This window comes from Balaenoptera ricei, chromosome 3 (genome assembly GCF_028023285.1).
Source record: "Balaenoptera ricei isolate mBalRic1 chromosome 3, mBalRic1.hap2, whole genome shotgun sequence".
NCBI lineage: Eukaryota > Metazoa > Chordata > Mammalia > Artiodactyla > Balaenopteridae > Balaenoptera > Balaenoptera ricei.
In genome coordinates this window covers 118,131,983-118,150,549 of record NC_082641.1, presented here as the reverse complement: position 1 = coordinate 118,150,549, position 18,567 = coordinate 118,131,983, and the positions used below count along the sequence as shown (strand labels likewise).

General features: G+C 35.9%; 1 protein-coding gene across 11 annotated transcripts in view; it reads right to left on the bottom strand.

Moving 5' to 3' along the window:
- The window catches only part of ANKHD1 (ankyrin repeat and KH domain containing 1), a 126,761-nt gene that overhangs the window by 99,907 nt on the left and 8,287 nt on the right, over positions 1 to 18,567 (bottom strand). The gene's annotated exons all lie outside the window — the stretch shown is intronic.

The window sequence follows — 18,567 nt, the reverse complement described above, 5'->3', positions numbered from 1 at the left end:
AAAGTGATGAAAGGGAAGAACCTACAACCAAGATTACTCTACCCGGCAAGGATCTCATTTAGATTTGATGGAGAAATCAAAAGCTTTACAGACAAGCAAAAGCTAAGAGAATTCAGCACCACCAAACCAGCTCTACAACAAATGCTAAAGGAACTTCTCTAAGTGGGAAACACAAGAGAAGAAAAGGACCTACAAAAACAAACCCAAAACAATTAAGAAAATGGTCATAGGAACATACATATCGATTATTACCTTAAACGTGAATGGATTAAATGCCCCAACCAAAAGACATAGACTGGCTGAATGGATACAAAAACAAGACCCATATATATGCTGTCTACAAGAGACCCACTTTAGACCTAGGGACACATACAGACTGAAAGTGAGGGGATGGAAAAAGATATTCCATGCAAATGGAAATCAAAAGAAAGCTGGAGTAGCTATACTCATATCAGATAAAATAGACTTTAAAATAAAGAATGTTACAAGAGACAAGGAAGGACACTACATAATGATCCAGGGATCAATCCAAGAAGAAGATATAACAATTATAAATATATATGCACCCAACATAGGAGCACCTCAATACATAAGGCAACTGCTAACAGCTATAAAAGAGGAAATCGACAGTAACACAATAATAGTGGGGGACTTTAACACTTCACTTACACCAATGGACAGATCATCCAAAATGAAAATAAATAAGGAAACAGAAGCTTTAAATGACACAATAGACCAGATAGATTTAATTGATATATATCGGACATTCCATCCAAAAACAGCAGATTACACGTTCTTCTCAAGTGCACACGGAACATTCTCCAAGATAGATCACATCTTGGGTCACAAATCAAGCCTCAGTAAATTTAAGAAAATTGAAATCATATCAAGCATCTTTTCTGACCACAACGCTATGAGATTAGAAATGAATTACAGGGAAAAAAACGTAAAAAGGACAAACACATGGAGGCTAAACAATACGTTACTAAATAACCAAGAGATCACTGAAGAAATCAAAGAGGAAATCAAAAAATACCTAGAGACAAATGACAATGAAAACACGACGACCCAAAACCTATGGGATGCAGCAAAAGCAGTTCTAAGAGGGAAGTTTATAGCTATACAAGCCTACCTAAAGAAACAAGAAAAAGCTCAAGTAAACAATCTAACCTTACACTTAAAGAAGCTAGAGAAAGAAGAACAAACAAAACCCAAAGTTAGCAGAAGGAAAGAAATCATAAAGATCAGAGCAGAAATAAATGAAATAGAAACAAAGAAAACAATAGCAAAGATCAATAAAACTAAAAGTTGGTTCTTTGAGAAGATAAACAAAATTGATAAGCCATTAGCCAGACTCATCAAGAAAAAGAGGGAGAGGACTCAAATCAATAAAATCAGAAATGAAAAAGGAGAAGTTACAACAGACACTGCAGAAATACAAAGCATCCTAAGAGACTACTACAAGCAACTTTACGCCAATAAAATGGACAACCTGGAAGAAATGGACAAATTCTTAGAAAGGTATAACCTTCCAAGACTGAACCAGGAAGAAATAGAAAATATGAACAGACCAATCACAAGTAATGAAATTGAAACTGTGATTAAAAATCTTCCAACAAACAAAAGTCCAGGACCAGACGGTTTCACAGGTGAATTCTATCAAACATTTAGAGAAGAGCTAACACCCATCCTTCTCAAACTCTTCCAAAAAATTGCGGAGGAAGGAACACTCCCAAACTCATTCTATGAGGCCACCATCACCCTGATACCAAAACCAGACAAAGACACTACAAAAAAAGAAAATTACAGACCAATATCACTGATGAATATAGATGCAAAAATCCTCAACAAAATACTAGCAAACAGAATCCAACAACACATTAAAAGGATCATACACCACGATCAAGTGGGATTTATCCCAGGGATGCAAGGATTCTTCAATATACGCAAATCAATCAATGTGATACACCATATTAACAAATTGAAGAATAAAAACCATATGATCATCTCAATAGATGCAGAAAAAGCTTTTGACAAAATTCAACACCCATTTCTGATAAAAACTCTCCAGAAAGTGGGCATAGAGGGAACCTACCTCAACATAATAAAGGCCATATATGACAAACCCACAGCAAACATCATTCTCAATGGTGAAAAACTGAAAGCATTTCCTCTAAGATCAGGAACGAGACAAGGATGTCCACTCTCACCACTATTATTCAACATAGTTCTGGAAGTCCTAGCCACGGCAATCAGAGAAGAAAAAGAAATAAAAGGAATCCAAATTGGAAAAGAAGAAGTAAAACTGTCACTGTTTGCGGATGACATGATACTATACATAGAGAATCCTAAAACTGCCACCAGAAAACTGCTAGAGCTAATTAATGAATATGGTAAAGTTGCAGGATACAAAATTAATGCACAGAAATCTCTTGCATTCCTATACACTAATGATGAAAAATCTGAAAGAGAAATTATGGAAACACTCCCATTTACCATTGCAACAAAAAGAATAAAATACCTAGGAATAAACCTACCTAGGGAGACAAAAGACCTGTATGCAGAAAACTATAAGACACTGATGAAAGAAATTAAAGATGATACCAACAGATGGAGAGATATACCATGTTCTTGGATTGGAAGAATCAACATTGTGAAAATGAGTATACTACCCAAAGCAATCTACAGATTCAATGCAATCCCTATCAAATTACCAATGGCATTTTTTACGGAGCTAGAACAAATCATCTTAAAATTTGTATGGAGACACAAAAGACCCCGAATAGGCAAAGCAGTCTTGAGGCAAAAAAATGGAGCTGGAGGAATCAGACTCCCTGACTTCAGACTATACTACAAAGCTACAGTAATCAAGACAATATGGTACTGGCACAAAAACAGAAACATAGATCAATGGAACAAGATAGAAAGCCCAGACATTAACCCACGCACCTATGGTCAACTAATCTATGACAAAGGAGGCAAAGATATACAATGGAGAAAAGACAGTCTCTTCAATAAGTGGTGCTGGGAAAACTGGACAGCTACATGTAAAAGAATGAAATTAGAATACTCCCTAACACCATACACAAAAATAAACTCAAAATGGATTAGAGACCTAAATATAAGACTGGACACTATAAAACTCTTAGAGGAAAACATAGGAAGAACACTCTTTGACATAAATCACAGCAAGATCTTTTTTGATCCACCTCCTAGAGTAATGGAAATAAAAACAAAAATAAACAAGTGGGACCTAATGAAACTTCAAAGCTTTTGCACAGCAAAGGAAACCATAAACAAGACGAAAAGACAACCCTCAGAATGGGAGAAAATATTTGCAAATGAATCAACGGACAAAGGATTAATCTCCAAAATATATAAACAGCTCATTCAGCTCAATATCAAAGAAACAAACACCCCAATCCAAAAATGGGCAGAAGACCTAAATAGACATTTCTCCAAAGAAGACATACAGATGGCCACGAAGCACATGAAAAGATGCTCAACATCACTAATTATTAGAGAAATGCAAATCAAAACTACAATGAGGTATCACCTCACTCCTGTTAGAATGGGCATCATCAGAAAATCTACAAACAACAAATGCTGGAGAGGGTGTGGTGAAAAGGGAACCCTCTTGCACTGTTGGTGGGAATGTAAATTGATACAGCCACTATGGAGAACAATATGGAGGTTCCTTAAAAAACTAAAAATAGAATTACCATATGACCCAGCAATCCCACTACTGGGCATATACCCAGAGAAAACCGTAATTCAAAAAGACACATGCACCCGAATGTTCATTGCAGCACTATTTACAATAGCCAGGTCATGGAAGCAACCTAAATGCCCATCAACAGACGAATGGATAAAGAAGATGTGGTACATATATACAATGGAATATTACTCAGCCATAAAAAGGAACGAAATTGAGTCATTTGTTGAGACGTGGATGGATCTAGAGACTGTCATACAGAGTGAAGTAAGTCAGAAAGAGAAAAACAAATATCGTATATTAATGCATGTATGCAGAACCTAGAAAAATGGTACAGATGAGCCAGTTTGTAGGGCAGAAGTTGAGACACAGATGTAGAGAATGGACATATGGACACCAAGGGGGGAAAACTGCGGTGGGGTGGGGATGGTGGTGTGCTGAATTGGGCGAATGGGATTGACATGTATACACTGATGTGTATAAAACTGATGCCTAATAAGAACCTGCAGTATAAAAAAACAAACAAAACAACTAATACTAAACTTTCATTGGGTTATTTGTATGGAAATATGTTAATATAAATGTTTCAGACATTACATGAAATTTCTAAAAATCTTATATTTGTATTTGTATGGAAATATGTATGGAAATATGTTAATATAAATGTTTCAGACATTACATGAAATTACTAAAAATCTTATATTTGTACTTGTATGGAAATATGTATGGAAATATGTTAATATAAATGTTTCAGACATTACATGAAAGTTCTAAAAATCTTATATGTTCTGGTATAATGTTATAAGTAATAATCCTAGTTATTACTTTAAAATGTATATCTCAGAAATAACTAATTTTCTTGTCAACTGCAAAAAAAAAAAACAAACAGTATGATCTTTATTTTGCTAAAAGTATGTATGTATATGTATGCAAACATGAACATGAGTACTCATGTATATATAATCATGAGTACATATTTATATACCTATATATGTCTGTAGTATATAAATATGTCTGGGGCTTCCCTGGTGCTGCAGTGGTTAAGAATCCGCCTGTCAATGCAGGAGACATGGGTTCGAACCCTGGCCCGGGAAGATCCCACATGCCGCGGAACAACTAAGCCCATGCACCACAACTACAGAGCCTGCACTCTAGAACCCACAAGCCACAACTACTGAGCCCGTGCGCCACAAGAGAAGCCACCACAATGAGAAGCCTGCACACCACGACGAAGAATAGCTCCTGCTCGCTGCAACCAGAGAAAAGCCCGTGTGCAGCAACGAAGACCCAACGCAGCCAAAAATAAAATAAATAAAGTAAATTTATATTTAAAAAAAAAGTGTCTAACCAGGGAGGTTAACATACTTGTAGACAGATAGAAAAACAGGATCAGAAAGGTTAAGTACTTCTGCCAGCTAATAAATGGCAAAGCCAGGTTTCAAACACAGGCCATATAACTCTTAAACACTAGGCAACAGATACTACCTAACAAATTCATAAACAAAGGACCATAGTATTTGGACTACATTATTTGGAATACTTGACTAGTTGGTCATCAATTTTCACAATGGAGACCAAATAAAGATATCCTAATAAAGACAGTAAAATTAAAATGATGTGGATATAACAATATTTTATTATCTAGTGATGTACTTTTATTTTTATAAAATAAATCTTTAACTTCAGACCCAGTAACATTGAGCCATGTACTATGTTGTAATACAGATGCTTTAATATATAATTACAGACAAAGATGTCATTCTAGATCAATGCCAGCAGACAAATGTAGACTACCAGTTTTCAAATGCTTTGAAAGGTAACTGCTTGTACAACAAAGAGTTTGTTGCAAGTGCAAGAAATTATTACATATTTGCCGATACATATACCTGCCAGTTGTAAGGACAAATAAAAACCACCATTCCAAATTCTGAAATTTATTAAATATGGTATTTAGATGTTAATATGTCTATTTTATAAGAAGCACTGGTCTGATGTAGTATTACACATATTACAGAGACAAATACAGATTACATGTATTATGTAACTTTTTAAAAATCCAAGTTAAGGATTTCCAATTCTCTCCCATTCATTCTCCAATATTTATTGAAGTCCTGTTTTTTGTTTTTTTTTTTTGAAGTCCTGTTTTATACAAAGTACAATACCAAGACAGTACAAAAATGTGGTAGGAGAAATGTCAAAGACACCAACAACTATCACAAAAGGCCTCCAAGAGAAATAAATGGTAAAACTATATGCATTAAAGAGAAATCACTTCCAGCCCCAGTAATCCAAGAAGACTTTGTACAAGAAGTAGCATTTGAGCTAGGCTTTGAAGGATGCAAAGAATTTCAATAGGTGGTCAGAAATGTGGGTGGAGAGTAAGGGAATGAAATAAAAAATGGGCTTGAAGATGCACTTAGAAAGTGACGAATGATCCACTCTTAAAAAACGTAAGGTCCTTTGTACATTGCTAGTGGAAGTATAAATGATGAAGCCACTGTGGGACACTGTTTGGCAGTTCTTCAAAAATTAAACACAGAATTACCATATGACCCAGTAATTCCGCTTCTATGTATATACCTAAGAAGACTGAAAACATACATGTTCATACAAAAACTTGTACATAGAAGTTCATGGCTGCATTATGCATAGTAGACAAAAAGTGGGAAAAAACCCGTATGTCTGTTAATTAGTAAATGGATAAACAAAATGTGGTATATCCATACAATGGAATATTATTCAGCCAAGTACTGACACACGCTGTAACACTGACAAACGTTGAAAATATCATGCTTAGCATGCAAGAACACATAAAAAGTCACATATTGTACGATTCCATTAATATGAAATGTCCAGCACAGGCAAATCCACAGAGACAGAAAGAAGATTAATGGTCTCCTGAAGAGTCAGGAAAGGAAGAATGGGAGTGACTGCTAACAGTATATATTATGAAATTATTACCACAATAAGTTTAGTTAACATCTATCACCTCACATAGTTACAATTTTTTTTCTTTGTGAGAATCACTTGAATTTTCAAATGTAGTTTTAGGCATTTTATATTTAAGTTCTGACCCACAAGATCAAATTTGAAATATCTGTAACACTTGTGGGGAAAATCTTAAGTTCCCAGAATAAGTTATACATAACTATACACATAAATGACTTGAATATATTTGTGTCGATTAGATGTGCCAAAAGGCATTCAATTCTCATACTTTTTTGTCCTACTTTCCATAAACTTTTAAAAGCCTGTCTCAATGTGGATTCAATAAAAGGATAAAATATCCAGTTATGCCTATTACTTTGGGACTATTTGGGGGATTGCTTCTGGCAGTTCATAACTATCTTACCTGATAAACCTGCTGAAACACATATTGTTGCAATGCCGATTGCAACAGCATTACCTCAAAAGGTATCTGGCCAGTCAAGATGGAAACCATTTATAGCTACATGGAAATAGTAAGACCAATATCATACATTTCATATAAAGGCTCAGTGATATAACACCAAAAAAATGTCTAAATAATAGATAAGTTCAAAGTAATATTATATCTAATGAAATTAGTTTTCATCATGCAAATGAATATATAAGGCTCATAGTTTCCTACATACAACTAAAGGGTCACAGAAATTTCCTTATTGCTTAACGGTAGTTACACAGCTCATCTCTATCCAGCAGCTACATTCAGCAGCAAACATAAAACATCAACCTATAGTGGTACTGTTTTTAACCAATGGCAAGAAAGTTTATTTCAAGTCTTAAACATGGCAGATTTTTTTCCTACTTCTGATTAGGTACAAAAATAAAACATGGAGGAAAAAGAATGAGAGGAAATCTGGCCCACAAAAAACTACCTGTTTTTTCCCTTATAGGTTATCTCTTCTAAAACGCTAAAGGCAAACTCTTTATGTCTTCCTCCTCAAAAGTCTTTTTTCTCCCTCCTTTCTTCTAAAAAAAATGTGTGGTTTTTAGATTCAACTAGAATTTAAACAAAGGTAGAAGGGAGGAAAAGGGGAACAAGCATTTTGTCCCATATGACATTTCAAAATGAACCACTGGATGGCAATAGTTACTAGGGAGAATAACCACAGACTCAGCTATTACCACCTAAAAAAAAAAAAAAAAAAAAAAACCTCAGTCACCCTGGCCAAAATCTAATTAGGAAAACATCATTTATTAACCTAGCTATGATTTGGCCAAAACTCACTTCCACCAAGAAACAAACAAACAAACAACAACAGAAAAACCCAAAATTTCGGGGCTTCCCTGGTGGCACAGTGGTTGAGAACCTGCCTGCCAATGCAGGGACAAGGGTTCGAGCCCTGGTCCGGGAAGATGCCACATGCCACGGAGGAACTAAGCCTGTGCACCACAACTACTGAGCCTGTGCTCTAAAGCCTGTGAGCCACAACTACTGAGCCCATGTGCCACAACTACTGAAGCCTGTGCGCCTAGAGCCCATGTTCCGCAACGAGAAGCCACCGCAATGAGAAGCCCATGCACCGCAATGAAGAGTAGCCCCCTCTCTCCGCAACTGGAGAAAGCCCGCGCACAGCAATGAAGACCCAACACAGCCAGAAAGAAAAAAAAGAATCATCATCACTCCCATGAATTCCAACTAGAGCTATGAGAAGTTCAAGAGGAAGGCTAAATCTTTATTTTTCACCACCTCTTCTTATAAACCTTCAAAAATAAAGCTTCCTCAAGAAATTCAGATTTGATAATTAAAAAGGAAAAGCCAAATAAAACATTTAAACATCTAAAAAATATATATTTTTAAAATGTACTTGCTATTATTTTTCTTCTCTCTTAGTTAACATTTGGAGAGATAAACATGTCTTACCTTTCCCCACCCAAAGTCTTTAAATCAGAATCATACCAATTTTAGAATGCAGGTAGCTTACTACTGATTTCTACTTGGAGCAGCAAAAAGGATGGGTCAGCATTCCAAGAGATAATTACTGAAAGACATAGTAATTCCTTTTTGCAAAAAATGTGTTACTCCAAAGTTTCAACAGTTGCATCCACCACAAACATGCTCCAAGATCCACTCAAAAGGAAAAAGTAATACAGACGCAATTTGAGACCAAATAATTATAAATTTAGGAACGAGTTTTGCTGATACTGTAAGGCCCAATATAATCAGCAACAACATCTGGAAGTAATGAAATGCAAAGGCCATATGCCTCATCGTAAAAAGTGCTCAAGTTTCTTTCTACAAGGGAAACTGTATGCCCAATTTCAGATCCACAATCCTCTTCTCAAAAAACATAACTGTTACCTTGGGATTTCTGAAGTTAATTAGTTTAAACAGCACAAGAGAGAACCATCAGGCTTTTCCTAATTCTCAGTTAAAGCTGGAGAAAATTACCTCCACTTTAGTCAACTACAAAAACTTCATTTCTAAACCATAGTTTTAATACAGAATCTATTATTTTTTGAAGTTTCTAAACATGGGAGAAAGGAAAGGCTTTTTTTAAAAAAAATAATAGTTACCATTAAGTGCATTTTCCATATATTATTCCACTCCATCATCTTTACTACTCAGTGAAGTAGATTAACATCTTCATTTTAACTGAAACTCAGAAAAGTTAAGTGACTTACCCAAGATCACATAACCACACAGGTATCTGAAGCCATGTTTCAGACTCCAAAGCTCACACCCTTTTCACCACACCAAACTGTATTAAGTGACTCTTCTAAACAGTGTAGTATGACTAAAACAAATGCGTACTAACCAATGAAGTAAACAGAGAATCTACAAGCATCATGATGTTGCAGTTTAACAATAACAGCAATGTCAGGAAAAACCTTTAAATTAAATTAAATGTAATAGATTATCAAGCCCACAAACTCCTCTCTGCCAGAGTTCTTAGAGAGACAGACAAATCATGCTTTTATATAGTAATTTCTGGCAGTACAACTACATTATTTCTGACCAACATACATACAACAAAATTTGTGCCACAATACATTTAAAAAAAGAGAAGACTCCTCACATATTCATTAGGAAAGTCACAAGGAATGAAGAACCTGGCAATTAAGTCCAAGAAAATCTTAATGTTGAAATGTTATTCTGTATTTGCCCTATCATAATAAATGGGTAAGACTGAGGTTAGAAAGAAGTCCTGGCTTCTGCTCATTACCCTAAATAAAAAAATAAGCATCAAACACACCAAAGAAATACTTAATTTTAATAAGTTAAAAAGAGCCTCAAACACCCATAAACCTCCAATTCATACCAATAACGGGAGGAGAGCATAATGACTAAGAGCAAGGACTCTTAGAACACTAGCCCACTGTTCACAGTGCCATCTTAGCTAACTCTTTTTACCGTTGTTAGCCTCATTTTCCTCAGCTATAAGATAAGGATAATAGTAGTAACTACATCACAGGGTTATTGATGATTAAGCAAGATACTATATCTAAAATTGTACCAACAGTGCTTAATACATGGTAATCACTCAACAAATATTAGTTATTATTACTATTAATATTACCATTACTACTATTATTAAGGTCATTTTGTCTAAGGACCTTGTGTTCCTATACTCTTACTCTCTACTCCACAAAAATATAAAACCCATTATGTTGTCTTAGGCTAACAAGTAATCTGAGCATATTAAACACTATACATATATTCAACATACATTGGCTTATTAAACCCAACATTTAATAAGCACCTACTAAGTGCCAGACATTCTACTGTATATGGGAAACACAAAAATAAATAAGACATGATTCCTGCTCATTAAGGCATATAATCAAATAAATGCAATAAAGTACTACAGATGCTATGTAACAGGGAGTTATATACAGACAACATGGGAACACAGAGGAAGGAAGAAATGGTCAATTCCAGTTGGGGTAGTAATGAAGGAAATCAGAGGTGATGATCTGGAACAAGAAGGTAACCAACAGGATGGAGAACGGGGCCATTAGTGACAGCTGCAGTGTAGAGTAGTAGTTATAAGCATGGGTTTTACATTCCAAGAAACCTGATTCAAATCCTGGCTTCATCACTAGATGTACAACTTTGTGCATATTATACAATGTCTCTAAGCTTCAGTTTCCTCATCTGTAAATTGGGAATAATATCACTTTCTTCATATGGTAGTTGTAAAGTTTATTTAAGAACATAAAGGTAAGCATTTAGTCCAGTGGACAATAAACACTCAGTATGTAGTAGTTATTATCATGATTCTAGAAGCCAAAGCAGTGAGAGCAAATTACTTGGGACGTTTAATAGCTTGATATGTTCAGAGAACTACAGCAATTTGGTATGGCTGGAATATAAAAAGCAAATAAAGTAGGATACAGCAAGGATAGAAATAGACAGAAGCCAAATCCTAAATAACCTTGTATGCCATACCAAGGAATTTGATTTATTCTTTATCTAAGGAATGGGAAGCCTTTTTGCCAAAGGAGTGACATGATTGAACTGGCATTAGAGAACTGACCGTGATAGCAGGGTAAACGAAGAATTAGAGGTATAATCACAGAAGTAGATAGAGCCAGGGATTACTACAATAAGTTCAGGTGAAAGATGATGGCTTGATTTACAGCAGAAGCAGTGAGAATACAGAGAAAGAGACAAACAAGATGCTAAGAAAGAACCTACAGGACTTAGTACCTGTTTGGATGTGTGTGGTAAGAGATAGCAGATGCAAGCTTCAAGGTTTCTGACTACACTGACTAGTTTTAGGGCAATGCAATTTACAAAGGTGGGGTGGGGAAGGGATAGGGGTAGAAGGGGAAGGGATGAGTTCAGTTTTAGAATTGTGAATCTGAGATGTTTATGGACGTACATACAGTAGGCAGTAGGAAGGGCTCTTAGCAGACTGCTAAAATAAGTGAGAGAGGGAAGCCACACGCATATCTAAGAGAAGAATGCTCCTGTGAGAGCCAACTGCAAATGCCAAAGGCTCTGGAGCAGGACATGCTTGGAGAGTTTATAGAACATAATGAAGCAGTTGTGGTTTTGCTCAAATATCTTATGCTGATGAACTTTGTATCCTTTCATTTTAAATCATTGCCCCTTTAAACCTGTCACTTAAAGTCCATCAAACTCCTGAAGTAAGACATCCAAACATCAAGCTTTATAGTGATTATCCAACTAACACAGGGCAATGATCCATATATTGAGTTTAGGATCTTGGACTGTCACAAGACTAGGAAAATATTAAATGAGGTGATGCAATTAAGGTACACATGCCTAGAACACATACTCAAATACAATTTGTTATTATGTAAAACTAGTTTAGAAGGGCAAATATAATTTGAATAAATAATTTACCTTGTTTTCACATTCTCTGAAATGTTCACGTTCCTGAAAAGCCTAATGTCTTTAAGGGCAGGGACCACATTTTTTCATCTTTGTAATCCCAAAGCCCAGCACTAAGCTTAACAAATAGTAGATTCTATTTAAATTATTGTGGAATCTACCCTACGATACCAATCAGAATTCTTAAACAGAGTGCCAAGGACTCTAATCTCTGAAAGATATAATTTTATTATGCAAGATGTCTGTTCACGAAAAAGAGGCCCTACCCCAAACTAAACACTGATTTTCCTCTGTAGAGAATGAGAGCATGCTTTCAACAGATTAACAAGGAGATAATACATAGTAGTAAGTACTTTTGATACTGTTATCATATTATTCAAAATTTTGTTGGGGGGGTGGTAATAGGTCAAATACATGCACCTGATGTAAGTATAGCCTTAAATAATGGTCTCTTCAACCTAAAAGAAAATAAACTTTTCTTTGTTAACTTGTCAGTCAAGTCTCAAGCAAAACAGGTACTAAAATATAGTACAGATTCTCACTATTCAGAGTCAAAATAACTAGTAAATTAAAATAATTGGGACCATTTGAGCAGTAACATCCAAGATTTGTTTTTGCAATTTAATCACACAGGTGATAACACTGGCTTGGGTGTCAAGCTAATTGTGTGTTACTCAAATATTGAATTCTCACCTCCTAAGCAATTGTTAGAAGATACTAGATGCAAAAACTCTAGTTGCTATGTTTTATATTTTATTCCACTTATCCATTTGTTCATTATCCTGGAAAAAGAAATTCTGTCCATATTCTTCTTGCAAGCTATATATAGTCCACATCAGATGTACTTAGACTACAACTACCCAAACGAATCACCTCCTGCCTCTTCAGTTTTGTCTCCTCTCAAACACGTATCCAGGCTTTGTCAGGGAGGGGATGCATAAACAAACAAACAAACACTACAACAACTTCCTCTTCTGGTAGCCTAGCAAACACAGGTTTAAATCATAAGAGTTCCCAACCATCCACCTTCAGTGTATACAAGAGGGGCAGAAATTTCAAGAAATGGAATATTATTAATGGAGATGGGGTGGTTTTCGTGTGTGACCACAAATTCTGTACCATATAAAATACCCTCTATTATACCTCTTCCGAAGACCAGATGAAGAGCACGAACATATCCAGTAACCCAGAATAGCCAAAAGAATCTTAAAAAAAAACAAAATTGGAAGACTTACACTTCCCAATTTCAAAACTTACTACAAAAAACTACAGTAATCAAGACAGTATGGAACTGGCATGAGAAGACATATAAAACAGTGGAATCAAATAGAAATAAACACTCCAGAAATAAACCATCACATTTAAAGTCAACTGATTTTTGAAAAGGGTGTCAAGACAATTTAATGGAGAAAGAAATATCTTTTCAACAAATGGTGCTGGGACAATTGGATATCCACATTCAAAAGAATGAGGTTAGATCTCTACCTCACATCTTATATAAAATCTCAAAATGGATCAAAGACCTAAATATAAGAGCTAAAAGTATAAAACTCTTAGAAAAAAAGAAGAAAACAGGTGTAAATCTTCATAACCTTGGATTACGCAATGGTCTCTTAGACATGACACCAAATGCACAAGCAACAAAAGAAAAAATAGTTAAACATAAAAATTGGGCCCAACCAAAATTTAAAATTTAATGGCACAGGACTTCCCTGGTGGTGCAGTGGTTAAGAATCTGCCTGCCAATGCAGGGTACATGGATTCGAGCCCTGGTCCAGGAAGATCCCACATGCCGCAGAGCAACTAAGCCCGTGCGCCACAACTACTGAGCCTCCGCTCTAGAGCCCGCAAGCCACAACTACTGAGCCCGTGTGCCACAACTACTGAAGCCCGCGCGCCTAGAGCCCATGCTCTGCAACGAGAAGCCACTGCAATGAGAAGCCCACACACCACAACGAAGAGTAGCCCTTACTCACTGCAACTAGAGAAAGCCCGTGTGCAGCAATGAAGACCCAACACAGCCAAAAATAAATAAATAATTTATTAAAAGACTTAAAAAAATAAAATTTAATGGCACAATCAAGAAAGTGAAAAGATGGCCCACAGAAAGGGAGAAAATATTTCCAAATCATGTATCTGATAAGGGACTGGTATCCAGAATACGTGTTTTTTCCTAAAAACAAACAACAAACATGATTCAACAATAAAAAGACAACCCAACCAAGAAATGGGAGAAAGATCTGAATAAACATTTCTCCAAAGACATACAGATGGACAACAAGCACATGAAAAGATGCTCAACTTCATTAGTCATTGGGGAAATGCAAATCAGAGTCACAATGAGGTAAAACTCCAGGGGCTTCCCTGCCCTGGTCTGGGAACAGAGCACATGCTGTGGAGCAGCTAAGCCCGCGAGCCACAACTACTGAGCCTGCGCTCTAGAGCCCACAAACCACAACTACTGAAGCCCGCACGCCTAGAGCCCATGCTCTGCAACAAGAGAAGCCACCACAATGAGAAGCCTGCGCACTGCAACGAAGAGTAGCCCCTGCTCGCCGCAACTAGAGAAATCCCGCACACAGCAACAAAGACCCAAGGCAGCCAAAAATAAATAAATAAATAAATTTATTTAAAAACAAAAACAAAAACAAAAAACAACCAAAAACTCCATACCCACTAGCATGGCTATTTAAAAAAAAAAATGTTAGCAAGGATGTGGAAAAATTGGAACCTTCATACACTGCTGGGAATGTAAAATCATTCAGTTGCTACAGAAAACAGCCTGGTGGTTTCTCAGAAAATAAAACAGTTATAATATGATCAAGGTTTCACTCCAAGGTATACACTCAAGGGAACTGAAAAGATATCGTCATAAAAAACTTGTACACAAATGTTCATAGTATCATTATTTACAATAGTCAAAATGTGGAAATAATCCAAATATCATCAACCAATGAACAAAATGTGGTATATCCACAAAACATATTATCCAATTTAGTACTGATACATGATACAACACGTAGAAATCTTGAAAACAATATACTAAGTGAAAGAAGTGAGGCACAAAAGATCACATATTGTATGATTCCATTTATATGAAATGCCCAGACTAGGCAAATCCAGTGAGACAGAAAATAGTGATTACCAAAGGCTGCAGGGACAGCAGAATGGGAAATGCCTGCTAATGGGTACCAGGTTTTGTTTGGGGGTGATGAAAATTTTTTTAAATAGATAACGGTGAAGGTTGCACAACTTTTTGAATGTGTTAAAAAACCACTGAATTGTACAATTTAAAGAGTGAATTCTATATTATGTGAATTCTATTTCAATTTTTTTAACTTTGGGAATTTGAATTTGAAAAATACTTTGGAAATTTATTAAATTTCCTATTTTGATAAATGAACTGTGGTTATGTAAGAGAATGCCTTTGTTGTTAGGGAAGATACACTAAAGAATTTAAGGGTAAAAGAGACAGGATGTATGCAGTCTACTTTCAAATGATTCAGAAAATAAATTACTTGTCTGTCGAGAGAGAGAGGAATGGGACAAAATGAACAAAATTGGTCTGTCTAGATAAAGGATATATGGGAGGAGTTCTTTGTACTATTCTTGCAACTTTCCAGTAAGTTTGAAATTATATCAAAATAAAATGTAGCAAAAAAAAGAGAGAATGTATCCAATATAATTGGACTACTGCCCCTTTGGAGATTTGCTCTTTGATAATGACAGTCTGTGTCACATATATTACTGAATTTATCAACTGCACAATTTTTAAAAGGCCAAAATAGAAATGTAGAGATTTAGCAGAATAGGTAAACACCAGGAGAAAATCAATTAGAAGCTGATAAGTGCTGGAAGTACTTTCAAAGTGTACCACTCAAAGTATCAACTGACACGGCCAAACCTTTACTTTCTGACTCAGATTTCATAAAATGCCTACGTGAAAACTTTTAAATTCTACATCATTAAAGAAAATACTACAGGTTCATTTATCTAGACCTAATACCAGATTGAGACAATTTTTCCAAAATGGCACTCATCCCATCTCTAGTGATAAAAAGGATAAAAAGTTATTCTTCCTAGCATTTAATCAACATGTGAAGCATCATGATCAATCACAAATTAGCCAATATGAGGACAAACAGGGAAAAAATAACGATTATATTACAGAAACATCTACTTAGGGACTTCCCTGGTGTTCAGTGGTTAAGACTTCGCCTTCCAATGAAGGGGATGCGGGTTCGATACCTGGTCAGGGAGCTAAGATCCCACGTGTCTCGTGGCCAAAAAACCAAAACATAAAACAGAAGCAATATGGTAACAAATCTAATAAAGACTTTAAAAAAAAAAAGAAAAAAGAAACATCTACTTAGAGCACAGTATTCCATGTGAACTGGGTTCAATGGCTTCAGGGAGGACATCAGTGAGTGCTCAGTCTCTTCCTGTCATAGAAGCTTTCAAATGTTTTGTCAGTCTCAAGCTTTTTGATTTGCTAATATCTACTGTGGTGAAACAATTATGTAAGATTTGTATTCAAACTCGTTCTCATAAAGCAATCTATAGATTCAATGCAATCCCTATCAAAATCCCACAGCATTTTTTACAGAAATACAAAGACCCATCCTAAAATTCACGTGGAATCTCAAGGAACCCTGGCTAGTCAAACAATCTTGAAAAAGAAGAACACAGTTGGAGGATTAATACTGCTTGACTTCAAAACTTACTACTAAAGCTACAGTAATAAAAACAGTGAGATACTAGCATAAAGTCAGACATATAGACCAATGGAATAGAACAGAGAGCCCAGAAAAAACCCTCCCATATATGATCAATTAATTTCAACCAAGATACCAAGACCATTCAATGGAGAAATTACAGTCTTTTCAACAAGTGGTGCTGGAAAAACTGGATATCCACAAGCTAAAGAATGAAGTTAGATGCTAACCTTACACCAAAAACAAAAGTTAACTCAAAATGGCTCAAAGACCTAAATGTAAGAGCTAAAAGGATAAAATTCTTAGAAGAAAACATTGGGAAAAAATTTTCATGACATAGGATTTGGCAACAACTTTATGGATATGAAACCAAAAGCACAGACAATAAAAGAAAAAACCATATAAACTGAACTTCATCTCAACTAAAACCTTTTAAGCACGAAAGGACAACAGAGTAAAAAAGGCAACCAATGGAATGTGAGAAAATACGTGCAAATTATACGTATTATACATATGATAGGGATTAATATCCAAAGAACTCCTACAATTAAACAATGAAAAAACAACCCAATTAAAAATGGGCAAAGGGGGAATTCCCTGGTGGTCCAGTGGTTAGGACTTGGCGCTTTCACTGCAGGGGCCCAGGTTCAATCCCTGATCAGGGAACTAAGATCCCACAAGCTGGGCAGAGTGGCCAAAAAAAAAAAAAAGAGGCAAAGGATTTGAATAGACATCTCTCCAAAGACGATACACAAATGGCCAATAAGCACATGAAAAAGATGTTCAACATCATAACCACACCCATTAGGATGGCTATTCTCAAAAACAGAAAACAAGTATTGGCTAGAATATGGAGAAATCAGAATCCTTGTGCTTTGCCAGTGGGAATGTAAAATGGTACGGCTGCTACAGAAAACAGTATGGTGGTTCCTCAAAAAATTAAAAATAGAATTAACAGATGATCCAGCAATCCCACTTCTGGGTATATACCAGAAAAGCAGCAAAAGCAGGGACTTGAACAGGTATTTATACACCTATGTTCACAGCAGCATATTCACACCAGCCAAAAGGCAGAGAAGCAATCCAAGGGTCCATCAACAGATGAATGAATAAACAAAATATGGTATACACATACAATAGAATAGTATTCAGCTAAGTATCACACATGCTGCAAACATGGATGAACCTTGAAGGCATTATGCTAAGTAAAATAAGCCAGTCACAAAAAGTAGAAAAACTGTATGATTTCACTTGAGATACCTAGAGTAGTCAAAATCATAGAGAAAGAAAGCAGAACTGTGGTTGCTAACGGGCTGAAGAAGGGAGGACAGGGCATTACTGTTTAATGGGTACAAAGTTTCAGTTTTGGAAGATGAAAAAGTTCTGGAGATGGCTGGTGGTGATGGTTGCACAACAATGTGAATGTACTTAAAACCACTTTAAAATGGTTAAAATGGTAAATTCTGGACTTCCCCAGCGGTCCAGTGGTTAAGACTTTGCACTTCCACTGCAGGGGGCGAGGGTTCAATCCCTTGCGGGGAACTAAGATCCCACATGCCACATGGCATGGCCAAAAAAACAGGTAAATTTTATGTTATGTATATTTTAACACATTTTAAAAAATGGTTAAAATGGTAAAATTTTGTTATCCTTGTTTTACCACAATTTAAAAAAATTGTTCTCAACCTAACTGTCCTCATTACAAAGCATCAAAACTTGACAATTTAATAAACTGTTCTCCTGTTCAACTCTTTGGTTCTTGGGGCTAATCCCTGGGAGTGTACTTGCCTTTTTCTTTTCAAAATTGCAAACTAACGCAGTGAATCAAACCACTAGGATACAGTGGGACA